The 12,190-nt window shown below is 38.7% G+C and overlaps 1 protein-coding gene across 7 annotated transcripts in view; it reads left to right on the plus strand.

Moving 5' to 3' along the window:
* Positions 1–675: 675 nt before the first annotated feature.
* Positions 676–12,190, plus strand: part of FYN (FYN proto-oncogene, Src family tyrosine kinase) — a 120,063-nt gene continuing 108,548 nt past the window's right edge. For 2 of the 7 annotated variants that reach the window (XM_026726600.2, XM_026726602.2), the window contains exon 1: positions 780–1,401. The gene's annotated coding sequence lies outside the window, so the exon portion shown is untranslated. Of the gene's footprint in view, positions 1,402–1,683; positions 1,708–12,190 lie in introns of those variants that run through there. The other 5 variants (XM_026726601.2, XM_087913014.1, XM_087913030.1 and 2 more) reach the window with 5 other exon arrangements.

The raw sequence follows: 12,190 nt of genomic DNA on the forward strand, positions 1-12,190 counted from the left end.
GACCAGTGCTTTATTTGGGAGATTTATTTGAAGAAGCGCCCAAATGAGAGAAGAAATGAAAGTAAGCAGGAGAGGTAAAGAGCACATTTGTGGTCCATTAAGCTCTCACTTTTGGGATCACAAATGTAAACTTTAGTCCAGCAAGGTAATTTCCATATTCCGGCTTTCTGATCAGCCAGTTATTCCCGTTATGAGAGTCGCCTAAGGGTCACTACTGAACTGCTACAAAAATCATCCGCACTGCTTGCGGCCGGATCCACAGTGCTTGCAGAACCACCTCATCCAAGCGGCATCCGACTTCAACCCAAAGAAGCGAGTGAAACCTCCTTAGGCATGCCGGCAGTCATTGTACTTTACGCGCGATAGGATGCGAAAGAGGAAGGCTGGGAGGGAGGGAGGGGGGCTGATAATCGTAAACTGGATCTTTCCAAACGTTATGATTCATTGCAATCTTGCAATCCGCACTCCGGTTCAAGAAAGAGAAGACTATTCTCCGCAATAGTTCCATTTCCGCTGAATGGGGCGCCTCAAAGAGCTCTTTTAGGAAGAAACGCGGCGAGAGATATTAAAGGCGCAGCCCAGCCCACCGCGTGGAACCCGCCGCTGTTGCAGCTGATGGTGACGCTCAAACGACCCCCCCCACTTCTTTTTTTTTTAACATGCCCGCCTTCCCGTACGCGGCCGCCTGCCAATAAGGACGGAAGCGTTTCCATCGTCCCCCGAAGTCGCTCCGCCATAGGCCGGTTAGGGATGTCTGTCTCGGAGCCGCTTTTCCCCCGCTTTGGGAACTGACGCAGGGGTGAGGAGGCAAGGCAGGGCAGAGTAGCGGAGTCCAGGCTTCCAGCCGCGCCGAGCTAAGCGAGGAGCAGCGCCAAAGCTGCGATGCTGCGGTTGCGCCATCTGTCAGGAGCCTGGGGGGCGGCGGCGGCGGCGGCGGCGGCGGCGATAGTGGAAGGAGGGGAGGAGACCGACTGAGGCGGCTTTTCCTTAAGACTTGCATTTGGGGGAGAAAATCAAAGGGAGGAAACGGGAGCCCGAACCCATCTCCCCCGGACGAGCACCGCGAGGCTGCCCACGCGCCGAACAAAGCTGCGGCCGCCTTCTTCGTCTCGGCGTCCTTCACTGCTGAGGCAGGGACTTTTGACGCCCACCCGTTTCCTTCCCCCCACCCCCCCACCCCCTCCTCCGCCGTCTTTCGGTCCTCGCGTTCGTTAAGAGCGAGCTCCGGAGCTGGCGGGAAGTGAGCGAGCGAAGAGACCTGGAGAGCTTTTCATGAGGGACTCCTCCTGCCTCCGCCCTTAGGATCCTGCAGAGAGAAAGAGAGAGAGAGAGGAGGCAAACGGAGGGGAGGGGGCGTTGGTGAGAAAGGGGCTCTGCAGACCAAGTCCTGCTGCGTTTCAGGTAAGGCGGCGACACCCCCCTCCCCTTACACATACATACACACACAACACACACACACACACACACACACACAGAGACAGAGAGACACACACACACACGCGCCGCCCCGCCTTAGGGGAAAGGGAAGGAAGCGTGCGCCGGCTTTTGTGTGCCCGCCTTGGGTTGCTTTCCTTTCGCCTTGCTTTGTGCGCACTTCTTTGACTGAAGTGCCGTAATTGTCTCTTCGTGGCTTTTCTCCTTCGGGGTTCCCTCCTGCAACCCCCCCCCCTCCCGGGCTACGCGCGCGCTCGCGGGACAATTGGAAAGGTGGGCGGCGGTCATGCAAACGTGGATGGGTGCGTGGGTAATGGGGAGTGGGTGGGGATGGGCCCAAAGGACGAGTGGTGGGGGGAAGCCTTACCCATCCCCGTGAAGAGAAATCGCTTGCGTTCGGAGTGCGGGAAGGGTTAAGTGTGTCGTTGAACGTGGCCGGGTGGGGAGGTGAGGATCCCCTAAATTATAAAGAGTCGGAGGTTTTTTAGATGCAATGCCGTACATTTTATACGCCTTCTCCTAAATGTATATGTGAAAATTGAACCGCTGGAGCTTGGCTAAGGCCGCCGTGGCTTAAGAGTTACAAAGGGTGTAGTCCAAGTCCTTAGGAAGCTCGAATGATTGTGGGGTGTCATTCATATTATTGTTGGGTTAAGTTAAGTGCTTGTAGTGTTTGGGGTGGTGGGACCGAAGTCCACGAGAGGAAGACTTTTGAGATCAGAAGTTTCTCCTTTTGCTAGATTTGTCCGATGGTGCGTTGGCATGAAGAGTAATTTGGACTATTCGCGGCGGAAAGTGTCGGGTTAGCGTGACATGCTGGCGAATTTGTGAGACCGGCTCTTGTGACCTGCTGATTAGGACGGATGGTGCCATATGACCAAATGTTCAAAACGGGATAATGCTCTTCAGATTTGCAGAGCCTGAGGCTTTGTGACATGAGAGCTTGCTGGTTTGGTGTGGCTGCGGTATTACTGGAGTGGAACTTGTTCCCTTGGCCCATAATAGAAGACTGGGTAATCCCTGATGGGGAATGCCTTGAGGTATGAGAACATGAAATAATGTTCTGTAGCGTGAACGTGGAAAAGAATGGTAATAACTCTGATGATGTAATCTTTTAATAACTGACGAGTTTCCTGTTCAGCTGGGTTTTTCACACCCCTTTTTTTTTCTTCCTTTGGAGTCCTTTGCAAGAATCCTCAGAATTAGATCTGATCTCAACTTCTCTACCCTGCACAAACTGAGTATAATTTAGTAGTCTTAAAGGATTGGAGGAGCCATAGTGATCCATGCCTGGGCTTTATGCTGCTGCAAGTTAACTGCAAAAAGGGTGTGTGGAAGAAATAGCAAAACAGCTTTCTCTTCTTCAAATAAATTTTGCAGGATTTATATAAAAGTGACAAAGAGAGGGCTTTAAGAGAAGGGATCAATAAAATGCTGAAGGGCACTGAAGTTTGAAAGGGGCTCTCATTTCTTCTTCCTTTTGATTCTTCTTCCTCCTCCCTGGCATTGCAATTCTCTTTCCTCAGGAGAGACCACCACTCTACTCTCAGTAACTTTCCTTTAACATTTAGCTTTAGTGAAGGATACTAAATGCTCTACTATGAGTGCTGGCATTTTTGGTGCCTACAGTCTTAAAGGGCATTTAAACCAATCTTTTCTTTAAAAAAAAAACCCTTTTTAAAAAGGTTTATTGGTGCAGTTGAGTTTGATTTAATGCTCTATCTGTTAAAAAAAACATAATTTTTTAAATTTAAAAATGAAAGAGTGATTCATGCAAGTGATTTGATTCATTCGGAGATAGGATAATGCCAGAACATAGTCCTATTCATGCTGACTCAGAAATAAATCCTGTTACATTTAATGGATTTAAGTGTGTAAGACTGCAATCTATAATGCACATAATAAAGGTGAAATAAGAGATGAACACACATTCTCTTATTCTCTCGCACCACCTTTAATACTGTGATGGATCTAAATCCTCCAAAAAGGGAAACCAGTTTGGAAGATAACTTCTTTCTGGGCACCTTCTACATGAATTCGAGGAACTTCAGTTCTCAGACTTCTCAATGTTGCTGGTTCTGGGAATTCCAATTTAGTCTGACACAGTTTAAAATTTCTGCTTAGAAGACTGTGGTTTTCTTTTCAGTTGCACATCCTTGTTTTATGCTACCTAAGTAACTAGGTTACAGTGAGCTGTTCTTTACAGTAAACTTATCACATGATGCCATTGTAAGATTTATACCAATTGTTGAATACACTTGTGCTGGTCTTTAAAAGATACAGTCTACTAGTGAGGTATAATAATACATGTAACTCTAGAATAAACTTAGTGGAATTAATTTTATTTGAATCACAAGGCTGCCTATTTCAGCATATTGACTGTGTGACTGACAGTTCATAAAATAATACTTTTAATTGTTTACTATTTAATAAAATTATTTTATATATGGTCCTATTGTCCTTCTGTTAGCAACTGGCTGTATTCTGCGATTGCAGAGGACAAATAGTTACTTTATGAAGTTCCCTAACTTTTTATTATATTTTAATTTGCCCATAGTTATGTATTACCTGAACAAATGTAAAGAGGTGCTAATTCCATTTCAATATGATCATTGCTTACACTGAATTCCAAGAGGAAAAAGACTAAAGCATTATACTGCATTATAACCTGTTATAGTACATGCCCACCAAAATTTTAAAAACAAAAATTACACCCTATTAGAGGTGCAACTGCAGGTGGCCCCCCTTCCCTGAACATTTTGTTCCTGTTATGTGGGCTCAGAGAATAAGAGTGAGTCTGGCTAAAAGAAAAGGAGTATTATTGAAATGGGCATCCCCAAGAATTGGCTGTTTTCATTAGGATGATGAAATCAGCTGTGTAGTGTTGTGCTGATGATTCCACCCCTTTTGTTTGTTCATATGCTACAAGGCATGTACAAAGGGGTTGAGTTTGTATTACAATGCCAAGATGCTTCTTATCATTCTACACATACCCCTCTGAAGTAAATTTTAAAAGGTGGCTAACTTATGACCATAACAACATGCCAGGGTCAGGTGATCACCATTGGTGACTTTCCCAGCTGGTTTCAGACAACAAAGTCAATGGGGAAAGCCAGATTCATTTAACTGCATGATTCATGTAATGACCACTGCAAAAAGACTCCTAAAATCAGGGTGATTACACAATGGCTTAATAACTGCATTGCTTAGCAATGGAAGTTGTCACAGTTGTAGTCATAAGTTGAGGACTACCTCTCAGCACTATGTAACTTTGTAGGCTAGACTGGGAAACTAAAAAAAGATACCAACACCCAAGCCTCACAAGAGTAAAAACTACTACTGTCTTCTACTACTGATTCCTATCAGAAGTAAATCTCAGCTCAAATTTGTGTCATTAAACAAGAGGGAAGAGGGTTTGATTCTCTTCTCAATGATTGTTGTTTTCATGCTACAAACCTGAGGCACACACACACCAGTGAATCAGTTCTCTGGAAGTGGTAATTTTAGCAAGAAGACATCTAGCACGTGACTGGCTTGAGTTGTTCACTAACATACTAACTGTTGCATATTTGATTGAAGATATGGGAACATAGCCATTGACTTTTTACATAAGTGAATGTAGGTACATATATCACATTACAAGTAATGTATTGTTCCATGAATTTATTTGTGTCCATTGATTTTTTTTTTTAATAAACTTTATTAGTTTTACTTTTTAAAAAACAACGACAACACAGCTACAAAGTATATACAACAAAAAGACGAACAGGTCTTGGCATGGGCCAAGAGGGAAAGAGAGGAAAGCTTGAGAGAGGAAAGAGGGAAAGGGAAGGGAAGGGTGGGGGGGGGAAAGTGGGGATAACAGAAGTAGAGAAAACAATTATTGATTTTTAATTGATTGATTTTTAATCATTGAGATTTTAAAAATAATTTAATAATTTGTAATAATTGTAACGTAGTGCACGAAAACTTGTGGGATTGTTTCTTATGCTTCTTGTTCAAGAATCAACGAAGAATAGTTGCAGTTATTCAGATAAACTAGTAATAAATGGACATCAACTCATTGACATTTATAGCACTAAAATTACTCATAAATAACTTTGGTTCATTATAATGAGCAGCTCAAATATTTGTTCCAATAAACAACTTCAGCTCACTTATCTATCCTACATTAGAGGAAATGCTGCATTATAGTAATTTCTATAGACACATTGGCTGTATGAGACAATTTTGACAGGGCTGAATGTCATATTGTTTAAGGGAAGAATTTGATAGTTGCAGCTGGGATATTGGGAAGTTATTTAAAGCTGCCTCACAGATTCATAATATTTCATTTATGCCTTCAAAAGCTCTTTTCGAAGTGCTGATATACCATGTAGCAGTTTCTTTTGTTAGAATAGCAGTTCAGTAAACAATTTAAACACAAGGGGATTCTGGCTTTCAGATTACAGCAAAAATTGCAGAACAGAAGTAATTTTGAACATATCTGTGAGCCCAGTTGAAGTAACATTTGTTGAGTGAGTATATATGTTTATTTTTAAGAGTTCAGTTCCAAAAAAGACGTATTTGCTACAATCAGAATAATTGTATCTCATAAGGAAAATGGGTGATAAAATTTCCTGACAAAGTAATACCAGTTAGGGAATACTAGCCTGGAGAATAATTTTATTTTTGTCATCAGAGCAAATAATGCATCCTTTTTTGTGTGTATATCTTGTTACATTCAGACATGTTTTAGAGTTTAAAAAAATAAAAAATTTCAAGGTATCTAGTGTCAAAACATTTTTCAGCTCATTAGAAATGAGTCAATTCACATTTCCACTGGCACAGTCATGAGAATGAAGTGACTGTAATTTCCTTAACTGCTCCAAAGATGGACTTTTAATTATCAGTGGGACAAATGGGCTTTTGTAATAAGATATATCTGCTAATTTTTTTCAGGCGATGCAGATGCTAGGCAGCCTTGAAAGTTTTTGTCTGTTGAATTTTCCATCGAAGAGGTAATAGTGGAAACAAATACTTGCTATTTATAAAGCTATGAACATGAATCTTCTTTATGCCTCAATAGAAAACAATATATTGCTGCAGGAGCCTGAGTCACATGATGCAAGTATACATAAATGGAATTGTTTGACAAGACACCCTTGAGGCTTACATACCAATAAGCTTCATTAGGATAAATACTATTTCTAGGCATGATATGCAATGAATTTAATGCAAATTTGATTATAGAAGTTAAAACTGCTCACCCTTTCAAGCAGTATGCTTCAATTAATAATTACATTAAGCTAACCTTTTGGAAAACACTTTTTATTATTTTATCGTCCGTAAGAGTAATATTTGCTCTTAAAATCTCTTATCCATCCACTAAAATGAACTGTTAGTAATGTCATATATGTGCCATTATAATGTCATCCCGTACATCTCTTCTATGTGCTTGTGTTAATATTCACATCAATGTACACTGTCATATAGAAACCTTTATTGGTGGATCCCAGGCTCCAATTCAGCAACCCCCTTTCCCTTCAACTTTCATAGAATAATTGTTTGGTATGAAAATAGGTCAGTAAAGATATTTATAATCCCAACGGATATCTGTCAAGAGGGAACTATTTTTATAATATATGTATATAACATAGCTTAACCAGGAAATAAATATTTCAGACATGATTAGTGGGACTGCAAGCCTGAAAAATTCTGAAAGTACAGGATTTTTTCCTCTTTAAGTATGGAAGTAAAATGTCTGCCACAGAGGGAAAGAATTAAACCCAAAACCTAAAAAGAGCCTTTTAGCATTCACTGGATTCTGCCTTCCGCTTCCCATTGTGACTAAAATGTTACCAGGAAATGTACAAACCAACAAACTTTATTTGTTGCCCTTCTTCCAGAAGTAACCCTTGGATGTATTTGGATTCTACCCTTGGACTCATGATTTAGTATTATATTTTGCCTTCATGAATTATCTAATATTTTTAAAAAATACACCTGGAAGCTCTTATATTCATAGTAATTTTCTACATAGATATTCAGTCGGGTTAGAGCAACTTCCGCATCTTCAAAATAGTGGGCTGTAAATTCTGCCTGCTGTTTTATTATAAATTACTTATATAAGAGGGATTTTTAAAAAGAAAATACAAGGGATGGGTAAAAACCATTGTCCTTTAACAATAAGTCAGAAAAGGAGGAAAGAAGGGGAAAATTCTCTTTTATAAAAAACAACTTTTAATCTCTTTCACTAAAACACGATCAAAAAGCTTTGAGTGTCTTGCAGAATCAGTAGGAAGGAATGTTTTGCAGGTTGCCTTGGACTTAGGAGAAGCTCTAACCAATTTATAGTTTTATACTAAATGTTTATATTTGTACTGATAATGCAACATAGAAAAAATGATTAAAAACAATGCTGTAGAAGCTGTGAAGATAAGGTATGAATGTTAAGATGGGAATGCTTACACAAAGGTGTCTTTTGACTTTTTTATTATATTTGGAAAAGAGTAAAAATATAAAGATACTATCCAGCCAAAATTAAAGACTTCATTCCTATTACTTTTAAATGCTGAAATCAATGGAATCTGTTTAATTTCAATGGGTCTATGCTTTAATTTGCATGCTACTCATTGGAAATTCTTAAAGGTCATGTATGATGCCAACTTACTATATCTGAAAAATCGTTCATTTCAGTATTTATAGTTAAACTTTTGGTAAATTAATGCTTGCAGTTAAAAAAACCCTGAGGAATGTTTGAATAATACTACAATGGAATAACTTTGCTTACTTTGTTATTCTAATTCAGATATAATTGGCACATTCAAATTATTATTCAGTTGTGCCTTTCAAGATTCTAATACTTATTCTATTATATCAATTTGGCCATCAAAAATATTTCCAGAATTCCTTTTGAGGCATCAGTCCAAAAAGTTTGGGGAATCCAGAAAAATATTAATACACTGCAGTGCCCAAATGCTGTTTCTGTGTTCTCAGTAATTACAACTCTGTCATATTTCCAGTTTTCCATTTCTCTGGCAAAGTCCAGTTCTATAGAAATCTATACAAATTTGTAGTTTAAGAAAGAAAATTGGAACTGTTTTCACAGTGCAGAATATTGATCAAGCAATGTGTCTATATGACAAATCAAAACTTCTTTCCTTAAAATATTTTTTTTCTAGAGGACCAGGAATGGGATATCATCCAAGCTCTTTTCAAGTAATATATTTCCAAATAGGATTCAGGATATGGGAAGCAGTGCACAATCTCCACCACAATCAACCCTGCCCCCCAACCATATTGTGAACAGTCAATCATTTCAAGTACAGTGGGGACCTTGTCCTTTCAAGTGAGCTGGAACACCAGTAATGCAATCATCTCACTAGTATGACATGCATATATTGTATTGTATACAGGCTCCAAATAACTGCATATGGTAATCCAAGGGTATCTTCAAGTTTTGCTTTGTCTCTCCTTGTCTAAATCGCAGACTTCACTTCTTGGAACATTCTTCACAAACAAAGCCTCCCTGATAGGAATAAGAAGCTGTTGACAGAAGGGCGGGGGAAACAATTGTATGGGTGTGCTTTGCCTATCTGCTTTTTTGGAACTGATATACAAGATTAGATATTGCTTTAGTTTAATGATTCTGTTGTTGGAATTTCCTAATGCACAGTAGACCCAGTTTCATACAGATCTATATCTATGTGCTTAAATATGCTTGTATTAAACCATGATTTTGATTGCACAAACTTCTGTAGATGGATGCATGATTCTACTTTTGGAGGGAAAAAATAACTTGATCAAAATAACCATTTTGCTGATTCTGTCATGGCAGTCATTAATCTGTTGGTGGATTGTTAGTGTGTGGACATAGGATGGAATAAATCTTTATTATTCTGATTAAATGTCAAGCTCAAATGATTTCCTTTTCTGCTGTGTGAAGAGTCAGTGGGGTGGACATTTTTTCCCCTTGATGATGTCAGTACTGTTTTGCCCTTCCAAATCAAGGTCCTTTCCAATATTCTGTGTAATGAAGCAAGTCAAGAGCAAACCAAACAGTGCCTGATTTATATCCAGTCTACCTGAACTGATTACCCCACCGTGTGTTACACATACAGAAAATATATTTTTACTGGCTCATATATCTTCTACATATGATGAATGTGCACTTTTGGCTTCTGATTTCAAGGACTGTGATGTTCCTAATTGTTCTGTTTTCATAAAATCCATTTATATAGTTTTTAAAAAATAGCCCTAATCATTTTAAAAACTTATTTTCAAATAAATCTATTTATTAAAATAGAGAGGGCAACAAACAAACAAACAAGCAAAACAAATACATCAATGGTGGAAAAGAGCATAAAAACTCAAATTATTGGTTGCTGTAATAAAATCAGTTTAAAATGTTTGGAGAATTACATATCTTAATCCAGTAGTTTGAACATTAAAGAGTGAAGGTGACAGAAAACCCTTTTCAAAAATGTATTCTATAAGTATTACAGAAGGGATTTTTCTAGATTTTGTCCTCACTTCTGAGAGTGATGAATTTGTGACTGATTCCAGGTCTTTTTCTCAAGAACTTCATAAATAAATCAGATATTTTTCATGTACCAAGCACAGTTTTTAAAATCCTACATTACCTGTAAACCAACAGGAGAGTTCCTGGTAACTTCCCTTCCCCTTCCGCTACCCTACCCAACCCACTTCTAAGTTTCAGAAACATCATAGCATGGTTCAGGTAGAATTCTGGTAGATATAGTATAGAACCAGGATACATCAGGAACTGCTTTACAAAAAATATTCTGCTCAACCAGTCCAAATATCCTGTTGAGAGATCCACATGAGATCATGTAAATACAAAGGAAGACGGGCAGGTGTCGGGCACTGTCAGTGGCAGCCTATTCTCTAAAATCCCTTGTCAGGGAATGTCTGCTTCAGGTTCCTCTCATTCCAAAAATCTCTGAAGATAGAATGCCCTGCTTTATACATATTTAAATTTGTAATCATCAACTTCATTGTTAAAAACAATACCATTTTGCAGATATTAAGTTTTAGCAGACAACGTTTGCTAAGAATATTTGCCCAGTTTAATATAAGCGGTGCTTGCAAGATACGCTGAATATCTTTAGTTAACAAAAATGTACAGTGCAATTTTAATACTTCCAAATAGGATTCTTTAATGTTTCAGTTTTTTATGTTGCATGGAATCAAAATGGTTCTTTCTTGCTGTAATATGCAACAAACCTAAGTATAGCACTGAGTTTATGATATTCTAAGAGGACAGCCATTTATATGATAAATTAAGCTTGAAACCTCAAACAGCTGTGTTTTATGGGTGTAAAATGGCAGCATATACAGTCACAAATCAGTGATTGCTGCTGAATGTATTTTGTGAACAAATACGCAGCCATAATATAACTATCTTCCTCATCTACTAACAATATTATTTATTCTCTATGTAGTTTAATCAACACACTTATTCAATTATCTTAAAATTTAGACTGTAATCTTATGCATGTGCCATGATTCCATATATACCATAAGCTTACTTCATAATTCACTATATATGTGTAGATTCTTGAGGAGGGACAGTATTTCAGTGAAACCTCAAATGCAGCAGCTCTTTAGAGCTGTTTTTTGAAGTTAGAACAACTAATATCCATGTTGCTTTGCTTTGTCCTGTTCCAAAGCTATTCCACGTCCTTGATTAGTACTTTCAATATCTGAAAAAGACTTCTCTGCCAGTACAAAAATGTCTTTTGATGTTTCCACTTGAATACTAGAAATCTCATTTTCAGCTTTTACAAGTGTCTGTCAAAACTATGAGGTGATATACAGACTTCTGGTGAGGATTCGTAATACTTAGCAAAAGAAGTTTTTAAAGTTAGGTTTAAGAACCAACCCAACCATCCTTCTTTAGTAAACAGCAAAGGGGAGATTAGGATATTGATTTTAGAAAGTTATAAATGTATTAAGGATCCAGATAGATTTGAGATAACATTTTGAATTAATTACTAGAATCCTTCCCATTGGAAAATGGTATTTTGTATACTTGGAACGTGATACAATGGGAATTTGAATATTAGATACTAGAGGGAATTAGAAGGAATTAAATATTACAATTAAACAAGATCATTTAATTTTCACTTACTAGCACAGAATGGAGCAAATTACTTTAACATAGGATGTATTGGAAGATACTTGTGAGTAATGGATCCAGAGGTTAATCTTAAAAGTATCTGCTGTTACATATAGCTTGTATTCCGTTCAGGTAAGGAAAGGGAGTAAGTTTTACCAGACTAGACTGAGTCTGATCTGAAATTGCATTTAAAAATGACAAGCTACAAGAATTAAATGTAAAAAGATGTTACATTGGATACAAGGCCAGCTGATGTCTTAATAATTAAAAGAAATATACAAATGGCAAATCAAAACAGTGACTTGGGTAACTTTCTTATATTGGATTTACAAAAGAGCCTTGAGAAAGTTCTGAAGGATTTTGTGAGAAGGGACAAAGAAAAAAAATAAAACAAGCTAGCAGGGATGGGATTCAATTTTTAACTGGTTTTGTGGGTGTGGCTAGGTGGGCAAGGCCATGTGACTGGGTGGGCGTAGCTTTTTTGCACCAACCCTCCCCCCATTTTTTTGCCTTCTGGGCCTCAGGGGATCCTCCTGGGGGGCGTTTTTGCTCCCAGACGTCTTCCCTGGGGCTCAGGAAGGCAAAGGACCGAGCCAGGGGGTGTGCAGCACCTCCCTGCACTCCATTTTTAAA

The sequence above is a fragment of the Pseudonaja textilis genome, chromosome 1, assembly GCF_049901715.1.
Source record: "Pseudonaja textilis isolate UNSWEBS1 chromosome 1, rPseTex1.2, whole genome shotgun sequence".
NCBI lineage: Eukaryota > Metazoa > Chordata > Lepidosauria > Squamata > Elapidae > Pseudonaja > Pseudonaja textilis.